We start from the raw sequence: 17297 nt of genomic DNA, 5'->3' as shown, positions 1-17297 counted from the left end.
TATATATCTTTTTCTCTTTTTATGACTTCTTTTAGATTAACAGAGTATTTTTCAAATCTGTCTTTCCTCTTCAGTGGTTTAAAGTCATGCACATTGCTTTTACTCTCTTAATACTTATCCTAGAAATTGCACGGTGCCTACTCAACTTATCACTTCTTTTTTTTTTTTTTTTTTTAACGTTTATTTATTTTTGAGACAGAGAGAGAGAGCATGAACAGGGGAGGGTCAGAGAAAGAGGGAGACACAGAATCTGAAACAGGCTCCAGGCTCTGAGCTGTCAGCACAGAGCCCGACGCGGGGCTTGAACTCACGGACTGTGAGATCGTGACCTGGGCCGAAGTCGGACACTTAACCGACTGAGCCACCCAGGCGTCCCTCAACTTATCACTTCTAAAATAATTACTTTTATCCTCTTTTTGAACAATGGAAGGAATTTAGAACACTTTTTTTTTATCCTCTCCTGCTTTATTTACACCTATTGTTGTTTTTTAAGATTTTATTTTGTTTTAATCCTCCAGAGATGTCATATATATGCCGTAAATTTTATCAGGTTTATACATATATTGCCACTTTTTCTGTTCTCATTTTCTTCTTGTATTTCAAACCTTCTGTCTGGGAAATTTTCACTCTATGTGAATTATACCCTTCATTTGTGTGCTGTTTTCAGTGCTTTCACTTTGTGCTGTTGTGTAAGGAGTATTTATTTAGCCCTTGTTCTTGAAAGATGTATTCACTGGGTATAGAATCATTTCTCCCCCACTCATTGCAGAAGTCAGTTCTGTGTCTCTAGCTTTTAAGGCTCTTAGCAAGAAGTCAACTGTTATTCATTAGAAGGACTCTGTCTCTCTCTCTCTCTCTCTCTCTCTCTCTCCACACACATGCGCGCACACACACACACACACACACACACACACACACACACATACACTGTGTGTATATACAGACGTTGTTGTTTTTTTCTGTCTGGTTTTAGGGCTTTACCTTCTTTGGAGTTTTTAAAGTTTCATTCTGATCTTAGTATGGATTTGCATTTATTTTTCCTGCTTGAAATTGATGGCACTTTTGAACCTAAACAGATAAATTATGACAAAAGCGCTCGTGAAGCTAGGGAGAGTTGTGGGAAGTGACATCAGAAAGAAAGGAGCAGATTCATAAGGTGTGGGAGGAAGGGGCAGAAAATGGAAACGTGCCATCAGCACACGAAGCTTAGATAAAGGAGCCAGGGTTGGGGTGGGGTGGGACTCAGGGCTGACAGTGGTCATACGTGAATGGAGCTCAGACATCGCATGAAACATGAATAAATGACCTTGCTTCTCAACATGTCACTGAATGCTGAGCACAGAGGTTTCAAAAAGAAAACCCCAAAGCACGAGATTTCTAATATTAATTCTTCAAGTTTGTAGCCATGGTCAGAACTCTGAAGAATAAGCCTGTGAGGTCACAATGGTAATCTGAATTTTTCCCGAAAACAAAAAGAATTTGGCTTTTTTTCAGTTTTATCATATAATCTGTCCACATTAAAAAAAAAAAAAACTAGTACAAAAATGAGAACATCAAATAAATGAAACCAATTTTCTTCCGCTTACATAGAGTCACCTTAAAACTCTTTACAATCATTAACAACCTTTGAGTCGTAATTTTTTTTAAGAACACAAGTAATGAAAAGCAGATTTCATTCCAGTAGCGTAATGCCCTGATTAATTAATTATGCTCACAGACAGCGTGGTGAGCGGGTAGAGTGCCATCGATTTCCAGGATGTATACAAGGCGGCAAAAGTGTGTCCATGGGGAACAATTTTAATCCATCAATCCATACAGACCCCTTTGCTACAGCCAACCCGCATCTGATTTCCCGGAACGTTGGCGTTCTGACCTGTGTTCATTTGTCTGCACTCTGGTGATTGACTATTTTCCTATTTATTCTGGAAGAAATAAGAGGCTTGGGGCTTTCATAGTCTGTCAACTTTCTCCCTGTCGACTAGTCTTATCTCTTCATTCTTTTATATTTCCCAGGCCACTAGGAGACAAATCCACGGAAACCATTAGCTCTCAGACAGACAAATGTTTCCAAACCTCATTCTCCAGCATTGAGGGGGAGCTTGGGGACCCTTTCACCCGGAGACCCCAAGGCTGGCTCAGCTAACCAGGCTTGCAACATCCATTCTTCCATCCTTTCTTGCTCTTCCTTGGGTTGACTTCTTTCTCCTGAAACCACTCACTGTCAGAGAGGACGTTAATCCCACGTCCCCGATATTGGCTGACAAGGGGACCCTGTGTAGACCCAGACCCACCAGGAGCCACATTATAAGGCTTCCTTGTCAGAAGGGAATTCCACAGGGTCAGCTACCCACCCAGGCTTACATCTGACACACACTTGTCTTTGTATGTATGTCTGTGTGCTGCATGCATGTGCAAATGTGCTTGTATGCATGTGAATGTACGTACACGTACGTATGCTTGTGTGCATGTATGCACGCGTGCATTTGTCTGGCTGTCTGTTTTGCAGTCAGGCAGCTGATGTGCACAGGATTAGCCTCCCATTTTCACCTGATCCTCTGTTAGATGACCAGAAGCACCAGGCAAGATTAGTGTCCAGCCATGGAAGACAGTGGACTGAAGAAGAGCATGAATGTTCGGCACTTGCCCAGCTCATGGTGCAATGGATTGACCGTGTCCCCCCTAAATTCATATGCTGACCCCCTAATCCCAACGTGATAGTAGGATTACTGTCAGGAAGCAGGGCCTTTGGGGGATGATCGGGTCATGAGGGTGGGGCCCTTACAAGTGGGATTAGTGTCCTGATCAGGGGAGACGTGACTCTCTCTGCTGTCCCCACCACGTGAGGACAGTGAAGCCTGCAGCCAGAAGAGGGACATCACCTGACCGCAGACCTCCAGACTCCCAGCCTCTGGAACTGTGAGAAATACATGTGTGTTATTCACAACCGTCCCAGCTCTGCTCCGGTGTGAAAACGGCCTGCGTGGACTGAGAAACGTAGTCATGGTTTAATCGGAGGGAGCTGCTCTCCCTACATGAGAGACAAGGACCCTGGTGCAGGTGGTCTCCGTAGTTTTCTCTGGTGCTTACATGAAACGACTTGAAAACTGTCAGATCAGAGTTCACATGTCTGTATTTACCAACATGGCTTGTACAAATAGACCTGGATTTTATCTATCTATCTATCATCTCTCTATTTATAGTTTATTTATTTATTTTGAGAGAGAGACAGAACATGCACACAAGTGGGGGAGGGGCAGAGAGAGAGAGAGAGAGAGAGAGAGACAATCCCAAGCAGGCTCTGTACTGTCCATGCATAGCCGGACACGGGGCTCAAATCCACGAACTATGAGATCACGACCTGAACCGAAACCAAGAGTCGGATGCTCAACTGATTGAGCCACCCAGTCACCCCAATATACCTGGATTTTATATCAAAATTTCCTTCAGTGTCTCCAAGGAAGCTCAGAAGACAGGGAGGTGGTAGCTAAGCTGCCTGAAGGACTCCTCCCCTCTGTCCACGTGTGTCGTCGCTGGAGCAGGAGCCCAAGTCACAGCAGCCATGATGCAGGATCATGAGCTGAAAAGAGGGGTGTTTGTTCAACACCTGCTGCACGCTGCACGTCTCCATACAGCCTCATTTAATCATAGCCCTCCAGTTAACCAAAAACCCTCCAAGGCTGGCATGATGCAATACTCTCTGTGCAAGTGAACACAGCTACGAGAGGCCTCGTGTGGGAGAAAGTGATAGAGCGGGACTCTGAGACCTGTTCTGCCCACCTCTGAAGCCAATATCCCTTCTTCTCGAGTGTGGTCTGAGTACCAAATCCACATGCAGTGGGCGGGAAGGGTGCAGGGCTGTGCTCTCTGGGGATGAGGGTGATAGAATCAGGGGCCCAGCGATGACCCCAATGGAGTCTGGGTTTACGGATCCTGACGGAAGACCATGGGTGGTTGATGGTCTGGGTTTATGTCTTGAGACAGAAAGAAGCCAACGTTGGAAATTCTGTGGACTGTAGGGACCGAAGGTTCATCGCATTCAGAAGGCAGGAAATCAAGCAAAGCGTCCTCCTTCTCACCAGCCTCTGTTAGCGCCTCTCATTTTTCCTTTGTGCAAAGATAGTGCTGTTTCATTCTTGTGGTTTAATTATTATAAATGAGCAGGTCCCAGATAGACCCTGTCATGGTCCTGCAAAGTCAGAAAAGAAGGCTTAAGTGTCTCCAAGACTTACCACGTGTAGAAAACAATGAGAGAGTGTGGCAGTCACACAAAGCCCCTGTTTTAAGGTCGCTGGTACAGAACGAGAAAATAATTCTGGTGTTTCTTTGAATTCATTCTTGCGTAGACATTAAGCATGGCGTTATTATGAGTTCATTTATTATAAACTAGGGAGCCCAGGCGACAGAACAGAAGTGTTAGCAAAATATGATTTGATTTACAAACATTCAGCTTAAATATGTCAAGAAAATATCTGCTTCAGAGGTAAGACAGCCCTAGCAAGATACCTGTGTTGGTAACATTCAGAAGCTGCACTTTTGTTTCGGAATGCTGGTATGCCCTCGCTTTTTAGCAAAGAAAGGCCTTATGTAGTTGGCCTATTTAGTCCTTATGCCCTATCGTAAGAGCATTTCACCTTCTCCTCGATTTTTAACTTAATATGTTGCGATCTAAATCCGATTTTTCTGGTCTTTATTTCACTGAGAACAGCTAATTGACTTTGCTAGGGTTCTATGCCCCGTGTGGCCCTCATAGTTCTGGGGGCCAGTAGATTTCTAACTGCTATTCTTTCGTTAGGACATTTCCTCCACTCAGCCCTGCCATTGAAAATAGTCTGTGTGAGGGAGCACTGTCTACTTTTTACTTGTGATTCAAGGTTTGCTAAAGAGCCTGGTCACCGAGAAGATGGCTTTGCTTTTCTGCTTAATAAATTGCTGTCCTACCAGCATTAGGTCTTGGATTATGATTTAATTAATGCAAGCAGTTCACATCTATGCATTCTTTTTTCTTTTCAAGTGTTTATTTATTTTGAGAGAGAGAGAGAGAGAGAGCGAGGGAGGGGCAGAGCGAGAGAGAGAGAGAGAAAGAAAGAGGGAATCCCAAGCAGGTTCTGTGCTGTCAGCGCAGAGCCCATTGAGGGGATTAATCTCATGGACCCCAAGATCATGACCTGAGCCAAAATCAAGAGTCGGATGCTTAACCGAGCCACCTGGGCACCCCTCATTTACCCATTCTTAAATATCTGTCTTGAGGGGAAGCAAATCAAATGGCCAAGATCTGAGTTTAGAGTGCTGAGATTTTCTCGCCGCGTGCTGAGATTTTTCAGAATCTCGGTGGGTTGGTGATCGAGCTGCTCTCTCACCCTCTGGACTTGGCAGGCTGGGGCTCTGTGAACTGCACTCCTGCTCTGCCAGTGCTCCTTGTGAAGCTCAGCCAAACAGGATGCTGGGGGGAGACCTCAAGGCTGCAGGACAAAGGGGCTCAGCCCTCTTGGTTTGTCCATTCTGGTGAAAGGCCTGCACCATGGCTGTGCCTGTTGGTTCCAGTTTCTGGTTTCTACCCACATTCTCCAAACCAGACCCAGTGCACCCGTCAGAGGTAGAAACGCCCCCCTTCTAAAGTTTAAGTGTCAGTGTCACAAGGCCCCACCTTCAAAGCTCCAGAGCTCTGCACACCCCTGGGCCCAAGTTCTCTATGCCTTCATCCAAGTCTCTAGACTCTAACAGTCTTTGTACAGTGTCCTCGGTTCCCCCATCTCAGGAGAAGTAGCTTCAGGATTCCTTGTCCGTAATAGGGTCTTCTCATACCTTCTCAGTGACGAACACCCTGCCAGCTCAATCTTATATGAAATTGTCTCTGTTGAAGTAACTGATGTGGTTTCTAGATTCCTGAATGAACCCTGGCTATTCACGCCAAGTTCTTTATGTAAAATGGCAATAAAAATGGACACTTATTCAACTATGGGTTGAGTTGTGTCACCTCCAAATCCACATGTAGAAGTCCTAACCCCCTCAGAATGTGGACTTCGTTGGAAATAGGGTCATGGCAGATGTAATCGGCTAAGCTAAGCTGAGGTCAGGCTGGAGTACAGTGGGCCCTAATCCTCTAGGACTGGTGTCCTCATATGAAGAGGAGGTTAGGACACAGACACGAGTGGAGAACGCCGTCTGATGACAGAGCAGAGACTGGAGTGATGTGTCTATGAGGCAAGAACCACCAAGGATTGGCAGATGTCATCAGAAGCAGGAGAGAGGCATGGAAGGACTCTGTCTGAGTCCTCAGAAGGAGTCAGTCCTGCCGACACTTTGATTTTGGATTTCTGGACCCCAGAGCCGTGAGATGATAAATTTCTGTTGTGGTCAGCTCCTCACTCGTGGTCCTTTATTACAGCAGCCATGGGAGGATGCCTACCTTCCAGAACTCTTGTGGGGGTAACAACTGTGGAGCACCAGGCTCGGTGCCGGACATGTGCCCATTCTCACTAAAACAGAGCTGTTCTCATCACCAGTAATGTCGATTATAGCTCGTTCTCACAGGCTGTGCTTAGCTTGCTGTAGGTGACGAGCCCCACGGCAGGAGCAGGCTTTGGGGGTTATCCTGGGTGGCTCCTTAGTGATCGCCAAGCAGAGGGACCTCTCCCAGGGACCATCCCCACTCCCACGCTTCCAGAGGAACAGTTGAGGCCAGTGTGACAGTGACACGCACAGTGCACCTGCTCCCTCTGCACGGTCCCACATCCCTCACCCTCCCAGACCTGGGCTCCGAAACCACTGCACACATTCCCTGTCTCAAATTCTGGCTCCCCGGCGAATCTGACACTTTGAAATACATACAAAGCCTGCATTTAGGTTTCACAGAGCGAGATTTGCACAAGTATGGGGTCCATGGGTGGGGGAGGAGAACGGATTCTACAGAAATTCTTGTGATTTTATGTAATGGTTAGTTCACATAATGGCTCCACACTGTCTGTTCAGCAATATGAGCAAATTGCTACCTCCGTTGTCCGCGTGGCCCCGACTTTGGAAGTATTATGAATTCTATTTAAGAAACAGCAGATTCTCAGGCTGTGGTTCTTGGCTGATTTTAAGGTTATGTTCCCAGTTGTAAACTTGTCTGGAGATGGTCCCAGCTAGAATACATACCCCCCGATCTAAGACTGCACAGGATATTCTGTCATTCAAAAGGGCTCAGTGTTGTTTGTGAAAAATACAGATGACATTCTCTCTGGACAAAGGTAGTCCTTCTGGTTGTAGTAGGAGACAATCGAGTCTAAATGGCAAATGCTTAAAACACTCATGATTTTGTTCTTTTATTTGGTCTATTTTAAAGATGCATTTAAAGTAATTTGTGAATTGAAAAAGCATTTGAATAGTTTGGAGCTCCAGACTTCCTTCCTAATAGAATGCTTTCTCCTGCATAGCTTTGTGCTCACACTAATCCACAGGTACAATACTAGTGGTTATAAGTCAATGTAGCAATCGCTACCTTCCAGGAAGAAGTGTTGGGCATTCGCTGTTTACCATACAGATGGGCTAATGAACAAAATCCACAGACACTCATATCGTCCAATACTGAGAAAACAAAGGGATTCTCAAATACTCTTGCTTCTCACCCAACTTTGTCTAGTTTCTCTCAGAACGGGATGCTAGAAATGCGTAAGAGTTTGAAGCATCGCGCAGGGCAGTGGCTTCTGAACCTTTCCAGTAGAACCTTTTCATTCTATCACCAATTTGGGGAGGATTCGTGGGATGGTTGTACTTTTAATAAACACTAATGGAGGGAATACATTATGATAAAAGATTTTCAGTAACACCTTGAAAGAGTTTGTATTTTATTAATCACAGTAGCATCTGTATAGTTGAAAAATACAGCGTGCGTGTGTGTGTGTGCCTGTGTGTGTGTGTGTGTGTGTGTGTGTGTGAGTGTTTGTGTGTTTATTGGGTTCACTGAAAGTGCATAGTTGATGTGGGGACTCTCGCCCTTGGAATCCCAGGATTCTGAGGCTTCAGGATGAACAGGGAGGAGGGACTCTGGCTGTCACTGGTGTCCCAGCGCCCACTCACTGGTGAGGCAGGTGACTCGGACAATTCCACCTTTAAGGTTTTGCTCCTTCCTCCCCTGCAAAACAGGAGCTGGCTTCATAAGATCTGTTCTTTCCAGTGTGACCTCCTATGGTCTCCTCTAAGTTTTAGGTGCACGGTCATTTGCATGCAGTGATTTTCCAATGCCGAGGCACTGTTCCCACCTGCTGGGTGAATAGACTGCTGACCGCCCTCCTCTCCACCCCAGTATAACTAATGAACACACCAGCAGGGATCAGGAACTCCTGTGAACATTCAATTAACCAAGGAAGCTTCTGTCCACGTGGCAGTAATGGGCACTGCCTGGTCCCCAGGAGGGTCCTCGGCCCACAATACCTTGGCTTGGTTGGTGGTCATTGATGAGGCCATTAATCATCCATCCGTGCCGGCTCATTTTAGAACTCCTCTGGGAACCCATGGTCTTGCATTCTATTTCTCTGATTTCCTCCCTGCTCCGTGTATGCATTTGACCATCAAAGCTGCACCTCATTTGAGTCCAAGCTGTGATGTGATTTCCCTATTGTAGAGTAAGTTCAACGTCCCTGCTTCTTTTGGTTGTTGGCTTGTGGCTGTGGATCCTTTATGCAATCAGCGATGGCTGCAGTACAAGGAGGATTATAGGCACTTGCAACCCAAGGTTTTTGTCTTAGAATATCTGGACATCATGGTCAGGGCAAAATATTCTTACCAGGTTCAGGCCAACACTGAAGAAATCTTATTGGTGGAAGTATTCCGTAGAGCTCACCTCCTCAACCTTGACCAAATTTGCATGTAGTGCACTTTATGAGTTTTTCCAATGTTGTCTTTTTATTAACCTACACAATTTGTTTTTAGTAAAATTATTTATGCTGGGATAAATTTTATTCTGTGAAAATTTTATGTTGGAGGTTTGGTCCATCAGTAATTTATTGTATATATGAAACTTACCCAATCAGATTTCTGTCTTTGAGAGTTACTGTTTGTGGCCATTATTTCTGCCAAGTTCAATTTTACAGATCTAAGTTTTATAAACAGTAATAATAATAGCAATAGTGATAGCAACAATAATTATAAATTGATTGAAATAAATTTTATGCAATTTTTTTGCCAACATAAAAGAAAATCTTTAGCAGTCTTTTCAGATATTAAAGACTTTCTTCCTTGACCAGGTGTAGGTAATTTTGTTACCAATTCAACTTTTCATATTTTTCTAGGCACATCTAGAATTTAAATGTATATTTAATGTATATTCAAGAAAATACACAGTAGCATTTAAAATAGGGTGGAAAGACATGAAAATATCTAGAGACCAGTTTCACAAATATATGGAGGAACTGTATTCTAAAAGCTCCAAAAAACAGTTGCTGAAAGAAATTACAGATAACTGTATAAGGATATGAATATATTCGTGGGGCAGGAAATTAAATATTGCCAGCATGTTAGTTGTCTCCAAACTGATTTAAAAGTTTGTAGAATCCTCATCAAAATTTCAGCAGGATAAATGAATAATAAAATACATATTTATTTAATTTTAATCGTAATTACATCAAGTTCTTAGATTTTTGAGAAGAGAGCTGACAGCATACTATATTAAATCTTTTAATGCAAAAAAAGATGTAGCCTTCTATTTATGTAAATATTCTTTCTTTTGTTTTTTGTTTTGTTTTGTCTTGTTTTGTTTTTCCACTGGCAGTTTTGTGGTTTTCTGCCTTGAGGTCTTATGTTCTGGAGACTATTGTAAATAATATCTTAAATTTTTTTTTTATTTTCTATTCATCTGCTGCTGGTTTAGTATCCAGCAAATTTACTGAGTTTGTTTACTAATTTTAACACTGTTTTTCTATAGATCCTTTTCTATTTTCTGTTTACAAAAGCACTCTGAATAATTGAAATGACAGCCTATTTCTTCTTCTTCAAACCTTATATTTATTTCCTTGTTTTTTATTTAACTTGTTAGAATTATAATAAAATATTTCATAGACACGGTGCAGTGGACATGATTGTTCTGTTTCTTATTGAAAGGATACATCTTTCAGTATTTTAGCACAAAGAACGGGTGTTGCTGGAGGCTTGTTGTAGATAATTTTTATCAAGTTAAGGAAAAGTTCTTCTATTTTTGTTTTTTCATGTTTTTTTCACATTTTTATTTAAATTCTAGTTAGTTAACATATAGTGTAATATTGTTTTCAGGAGTAGAATTTAGTGTGTTCTTCTATGTTTAGGATGCTAATAGTTTTATCATAAACATATATTGAGTTTTACCAAGTGTTTTTTCTGCAACTACAGAAGTGATCATTTTTTTTTTTTGCTGTATTCTGTTCATTTTGTGAAATACATCAAAAACCTTTTCTTAGGCTAAATTAACCTAGTATTCTTGGATTAAAACAAACTTCGTTGTGAGCTTTTAATACATCACTATCATTTATTTGTTGAGATTTTATTTACGATTTTCACATTTATGTTCAAAAAGAATTGTTCTTTAATTTTACTTTCTGCCATGTTCTGGTCAGAGATTGATATCAAAGTATGTGGGTTTCCTAAAGCAAACAGGTTTGCTCTCACATATTTGTTCTTTTTCTTAGTATTATTGCCAGAAATTCATTTTTATTATTAGAAAATCAATCTTTTGCCCTTGTGATTCTATTATGTTGATTTATGTTCTCATATTATCTTACCTTATCTAAGTAATAATTTGCCTCTATATTTGGGCATTTAATTTGTTCATTTTTTAACATCTTGAAACAGATAATTACATTACTGATCTTCATCTGATTTTATTTTCCAAACCATGCATTTAAGCCCATAAATTTCCCTCTACATATAGCTTTTTATACATTTCTCAAGTCTTTGATGTGTAATGTATTTAATATCATTTTATAAAAAATAGGGTGCCTGGGTGGCTCAGTCGGCTGAATGTCAACTTTTCCCTTTTAATGTTTATTTATTTAAAAGAGAGAGAGAGGAACAGAGAGGAAAAGAGAGAGTACCAGCAGGCTCTGAGCTATCAGAGCAGAGCCCAGTGTGGGGCTCTATCTCACAAACCATGAGATCATGACCTGAGCTGAAATCAAGAGTCATCTAACCTACTAAGCCACCAAGGTGCCCCAGAACGTTTGACTCTTAATTTCGGCTCAGGTCATGATCCCAGGGTTGTGGGATAAGCCCTGCCATCAGACTCTGTTCTGAGTGTGGAGCCTGCTTAGGATTCTCTCTCTCTCTCTCTCTCTCTCTCTCTCTCTCTCTCTGCCCCTCCTCGGCTTGTGCTCTTTCTCTTTCTCTAAAAATTAAACAATTTTTTTTTAAAAAAAGGGAAAAATCATTTCCAATTTCCACTTTGATTGCTTCTTTGATTTGTGGATTATGTCATGGAGCACTGCTCAAATTACAGACACGAGGAAATTTCTAGTTATGTTTTTGTTGTTATATTCCAGTTTTATTCCAAAGTCATCAGCAAACATGTCTTGGATTCCTCCTTGGAAATTTATTGAAACTTGCCTTCTGATTTGATATATGGTCAACTCCCGTAAATGTTCTGGGTTTCTTGAAAGCTAATGTGCGTATTTTATTGGTGTGTGTGTGTGTGTGTGTCTTATTGTTGGTTGTACTTGAGAAACAAATACAAAGGGCTGACCCCAGTCAAAGCCATATTCAGGAAGAGCAAACCATCATGTATGACATGGTGAGAAGTATTTCAAAGCTGGAATAATGCAGATAATGTGGCACAATGGACCAGAATGGAGAGAGCAGAGACAGACCCACATGCTTTATGACAAAGGTGACCATGAAATATAGTGGGAGAAAGAATAGTCTCTTCAATAAGTGGTGTAGAGCAACTGAATATCCGTATGGAAGAAAATGAAACCTGACTTCCAAATCAAACCTTATAGAAAAAAAATTACATGTGGTTCAAAGACCTAAAAGTGGAAGGTAAAATGATAAACCATGAGAAATAATACAGGGAAATACCTGTCCTTAGGGCAAGCAAATTTTCCAAACAGGATACTATAAATACTAACCATTACATCGGAGATCAGTAGATAGTATTAAGTAAAGATTAAGAAGTTTTATTTACCAAAAGACACCAGTGAGAGAGTAGTAAAGAAAGACACAGGGGGAAGATATTTGAAAGACTTGGATCCAGAATATATAAAGAAATCCTACAAAGTAATAGGCCAAAGACAAATAACTCAAGTTATTGCGCACAAGTCTTGCACAGCCATTTATAAAGGGGTGACGGATATCTAAATGACTCTTGAGCTGCTAAGAAATTCATTTGGGAAAATGGACTGTAGACTCACAATTCGTATGCCACACTCCCCTGAAATGACTAAAATTAAAAATAAATCAATGAGACAATACTAAGTGTTGGCAAGGATGTAGGAAATGACACCATTCCTCGGATACCGGTGGTGGGAGTGGAAACTGTCACAAGAATTTGAACATTGGCTCCTTGAGAACATCTTTCAAAAGTAGGTAGGACATCTACCTGCACATGCCCCGTGACCCAGAGACATCTGAACTGCAGGGAAATCAACACAGCAGAAATGAGAATCTGTATGCACAGAAGACGTATCAAGGAATGTTCACAGCAGCCTTATAAACACCAGCTACAAACTGGAGACAAAGTCCACCAGCAGCAGATTGGATAATTCGTGCAGTATAATCCGAAACAGCAAAGCAGAGGAGGAAAGCACTGCTCCAGTCTCACACAGAACACTGGATGACAAAATCAGACACAAAAGTCCACAAGGTGCATGAACCAATTTGTACTAATTTAAAAAAAAAAGCAAAACAAGCAAAAAAAAACCCCAAAAGGATGGGCTGGGAGGCAGCAAATGGTGATCTTTAGGGAGAGTAAGTCATGGCAGGGCCACCTGGGCGGCTTTTGGGGTGCTGGCCATGTTGAGTATCTTGACTGGGGGTGGTGGTCACCTGGGGAAGGACGCCGTCTAAAGGCTTGTGCAGCATCTACCTACAATCTGCTCACTTTTCGGCGGGTACTTTGTCCTTGAGTAAAAGTTTTATAGAGAAGCAAAAAGAAATGACATAAAAATATGAGCGGATAAACGTGCAACGAGCTGTCACTTGCTGGAAGTCTCCCAGGAGTCACCAGCCCGTGGCCCCTCCACAAAACCTCTGTGTCCACTGCAGTTTACTCCAGAAATCCGATAAGCTGTTCCCTAAATCTAGAATTCTCTTCCTCCCACTGTTTGCCTTTGAGGCCGACTCGGTGTTTGAGCCTCAGCTTAATATCAAATCCTATTGGAATAATTCCATAACGTCTTCCTGCGGGTTCCTCTTGTAGCTTCCCACAGGTTCATAGCTATGCTACTGTTTTTATTTTATTTTATGATGCAAGGGGGGCCTTACCAGGGAGAGACCGCCCCTCCCAAGGCTGGCTAATTCTTAGAAATAGCAAATAACTCCCCTGTGAGCGTGCTTTTCATATGCAAACTACACCATCCAGAGCCCACAGTCCTAATTATCTTCTGTCTGTGAGGTTTATACTCAGGAGGCAATATTCCTCTGCTTAATCACCCCAGGGCCAGGTAGCCCACAACCGGAGACAGGCCGTAGACCCTGGAGCCCAGAGTGACTCAGGGCAGACAGGATAGTAATTTGCCCCCAGAAACAATGTCTTCACAAGCAACGCAGAGCAGAGGAGTAATGATTATGACCGCCAAAGCCGAAAGTTTCGGAAAAAAATAAGACCAACAGCATTATCCTATCGAATCTTGAATTAAAAGCTATTACAAGAGCGTCTGATTTTTTCCTCTTAAACTTCACATCAAAATGGCCTCTGATTTGTCAAGAATCAAATTCAGGAAATTCTAGATATCAGAGCTTTTTTCAGTTTGCAGGCTTTGGACCCTCTGAGAACAAAGGTTCAGTATTCTTTCCATTGTGTCTCCAGAACTCAGCTTGATGCCTGCTGTGCTGTGGGTGCTGAGTGAGCTTGAACACGGAGGGTGCAGAGTCGGGTCCCGGGGAAAGTGTTCAGGAGAATCTGTCCAAGAAAATAAGTAATTGAGTCTAATGGAAGGTGGAGGAGTCAACAGGCAACTCCCCCCACCCCCACCTGTCTCTGTCTCCCTGTCCCTCTGTCTCTCTGTCCCTCTGTCTCTCTCACACACACACCTGTTTTGGATCCAACTTCCAAGTCTCTCAACCTTGAGCAATGAGCGGACCATCATGGCGGGGAGACCACCCAGAGCCTGGCCGTGCTGGCTGGGACCCTCGGGTTTGCTTCTTCATTCCAGAGCAATGAGGTTGGAGTGGAAGCTGGCCTTTCCACGTAAACCGTCCAATCGTATTAAAAGCGACTCACATTTCCTTCCACCCCTAGGAATACGTCACAAACGTGCCCCCCCCCCCCACCCGGGCAAGACCTAGCCTCCTCTTTGTTGAGCTGAACCTACCTTTTACAAGTGTTAACAAGGGCAACCTGCAGGTCTCACCGGGGCCATCCCTCTTGCCCAGAAATGGGCTGGGACATTCTCCCAATTCTATGATGCGCCTGTGTCTGAAGTCTCATTTTCACATTTAGAACAGAGAGAGACTCTTGAGATGATTGCGCACTTTTGCTCTGATTCTGCCGTTAAACCTACAGTGCGTGCGTCCTGCTGGCTTTCGATTGCAGAACTCTGCCCTGCCCAGAATGCCGCCCCCCCCCCCCCCGCCGAAGAGGGGCCCGGTGCCCCACGAGGCCGTGTGATTCTGAGCAGCTGCTCGTCATAACCATAAATGGGGTGGCTGCCGGGAAACCGGGCCCTGGGCTTCTGCACGCACTGGCTTCCTCTCTGCTCCTCTGTGACTTGGTGTCACTGAAGGGACCTGAGTCAGGGGAGCAGAGCTGGAGTCCCACCTCCGTGTGACCGTGGGGCCCTCACTCACCCTCTCTGGGCACCGATCCCTCTGTCCCAGGCACCCGGCACTTTCTAGACAGGCTCTTTCCCTCGCCCCTCCTTGGACCCCACGGGAAGCTCTGCTCCTGACATCGTCCACGGAGCACTTTGCTTCAGAAGTTCGGACGTTTGCGTGTGAGGAGACCCGACAGGGAAGGAATGCCAGCAAGTCCCCATCACAGAGGCTTCCAGCTTCTCCGTGGGGGTGCATCTGGGCGGCTCGCGGGGGACCCAGCCAGTGATTCAGAGGGGACCCCCTCAGGGAGAAAGGGCTTGCTTCCCCTGGGATAGGCAGGTGAAAGATAATCATGGCACAAGGCATGGACCAGGAGGCTCGGGATTCTAAGGGTCGGGCCCCAGCAGGTGCAAGGACAGTGGCGCTCTGCCTGTGGTTACTGACACTCTGGGATATCAGTGTCACGAGAGCCAGAGGAACACGAGTGCTTTCCAGGTGATTATGGGCAGAGACTCCCTAATCTCCTCATCTGTAATCTGAGGCAGGACGGACGGTTTCTGCCTTGCCGTTGTAATGCAGGCTCATGGTATCTGGTGAGGCCACCAATACAGGTGGGCAGGAGGGTTGGGGGTGGATGTGGAGGGGTTGGAGGTGGGGATGTGGGGGGCTGGGGGGTTGGGGTGGGGAACTTGGAGGGTATAGCGGTGGGGTGCGTGGGGGTGGGGAGGTGGGGGCAGGGCGGACTGCCAGTCAGCACTGCCTCCTGCAGGCACCTGCTTGTCCGGAAGGACACCAGGGCCATGCCAACTAGTTGATGCAGGAAAAGGGGATTCCAGGGGGCTTGAGGGTGGCAGGGGGCCGCCTGTGGGTCCTGCGGGCGCTCGTGGCTGACCATCTGGATTCCCTTCCGGAGCTGCTGCTGCCTCCATGTGGTCTCTGACATCACTCAGACTCTTGAACCCGTTGACTTTGCCCTTTGAACCTAATTTCCCGGGCACAGAGGTCTTGGTTTCTGAGGCAGAAGTGAAGTGAGGGGCACCTGGGTGGCTCAGCGGGTTAAGCTTCCGACTCTTGATCTCGGCTCAGGTCATGATGTCACGGTTCGTGAGTTCAAGCCCCGCATCGGGCTCCGTGCTGACAGTGCAGAACCTGTTTGGGATTCTCTCTCTCAAAAATAAATACATACATAAACTGAAATAAAAAGTGAAGTGCAAAATGGGTCCTCTACTGACTGAACATTCGAGGATTTGCACGAAGCCTCTTTGTTTGGTGCACGGCACATTTTGGGCTCTGCTCCTGAGACTCTACGCTGGTTGTTGGTGCACACGGTACAATCACGCTTCCCTTGCGCGGGATTTGAGGGCAGGCCCGGTTGGGTAGAGCGGGACAGGGCTGCCAGCCCGCTGGTCCCGGGTCCCCCTCAGCTGCTGCTTCACTGCCAGTGAGACGCCTCCTCGACCCGGGTCTCAAGCTCTGGTCCTGAAGGATGGTTATGGCGGTAGCTCCAGTCACACACGATGGGGGTTCCAGGCACTTTGTACAGGGTCAGGACCGTACGATGATCGTGACTGGGGTGTATGTGTGCACGTGGGGAGGCGTGAGCTGTGTGAGCGTGTGTTGTCGGTTGTGTGTCTGAGCGTGTGTGTGTCCGAGTGTGTGAGCATGAGTGTTTGTGCATGGGTGGGGGAAAACGCATGCGGGTGTGATGGTGTGACATGTGAGTGTGCACGAGTGTGTGGTGTGTTTGTGAGTGTGTGTCCACTGTGTTGTATGCAATGCTGTTCCTGTGTTTGCCTGGGTGCCCCTTGATTGTTCATGATGTAATAGACACATCGCCTGAATTTTATAAGAATGTGAGTTTTGTTCCAGAAATGAAATAAATGGGAAGGAAAGACTCCATTGCCCAGCAAGCAAGGCACACGGGCCTCAAAGTGGGGGACCCCTTGCTGGCCACATCTGCCTCCAGGTCTTGGATTATTGCCATGTCTTGGATAGACGCTTCTCATCCAGCCGCCTCCTCCTCCAACCAATAAATGACCCTAACTTTCCCAAGTGGAACAGGGAGTGTGGCCCAGGGTGTACCCTCACATCGCCCCAGATTCTTCTCGAGGTCCCTCATTGACACAATTCAAGGTAGTGGCTGGATCCAAGTTTCTGCTTCCTTCACCAAATTGGATTCAATGTTTAGGTAGAGATGGCCAGACTCGACGGGACAGAGGATGTCCTGGAACTTTCCCTGCATGAGGTAATGGCAACAGCTAGTCGAGTCACTGCATTCTTCCCGAAGCGTGGTCTTGAGGGTGGCTCGAAGGGTCCCAGCACCGAGCAGAGCCAAGGAGACTTTCTGTTCTGAGTTCTGGAAGCTGGGACGCAGGATCGCC

At 45.0% G+C, this 17297-nt stretch overlaps 1 long non-coding RNA gene across 1 annotated transcript; it reads right to left on the bottom strand.

Annotated features, from left to right (window-relative positions):
* Positions 1 to 13772: 13772 nt before the first annotated feature.
* LOC121042367 (uncharacterized) lies at positions 13773 to 14298 on the bottom strand. Its single transcript, XR_005796144.1, has 2 exons — positions 14194 to 14298; positions 13773 to 14062 (listed from the first exon to the last, which is right to left on the bottom strand). It is a non-coding gene; the product is annotated as an uncharacterized LOC121042367 (long non-coding RNA).
* Positions 14299 to 17297: the final 2999 nt, after the last annotated feature.

The sequence above is a fragment of the Herpailurus yagouaroundi genome, unplaced genomic scaffold (assembly GCF_014898765.1).
Source record: "Herpailurus yagouaroundi ecotype Mexico unplaced genomic scaffold, PumYag 29, whole genome shotgun sequence".
Taxonomy (NCBI): domain Eukaryota; kingdom Metazoa; phylum Chordata; class Mammalia; order Carnivora; family Felidae; genus Herpailurus; species Herpailurus yagouaroundi.
Note: the sequence above shows the minus strand (reverse complement) of the source record. Positions and strands in the feature narration are given on the sequence as shown.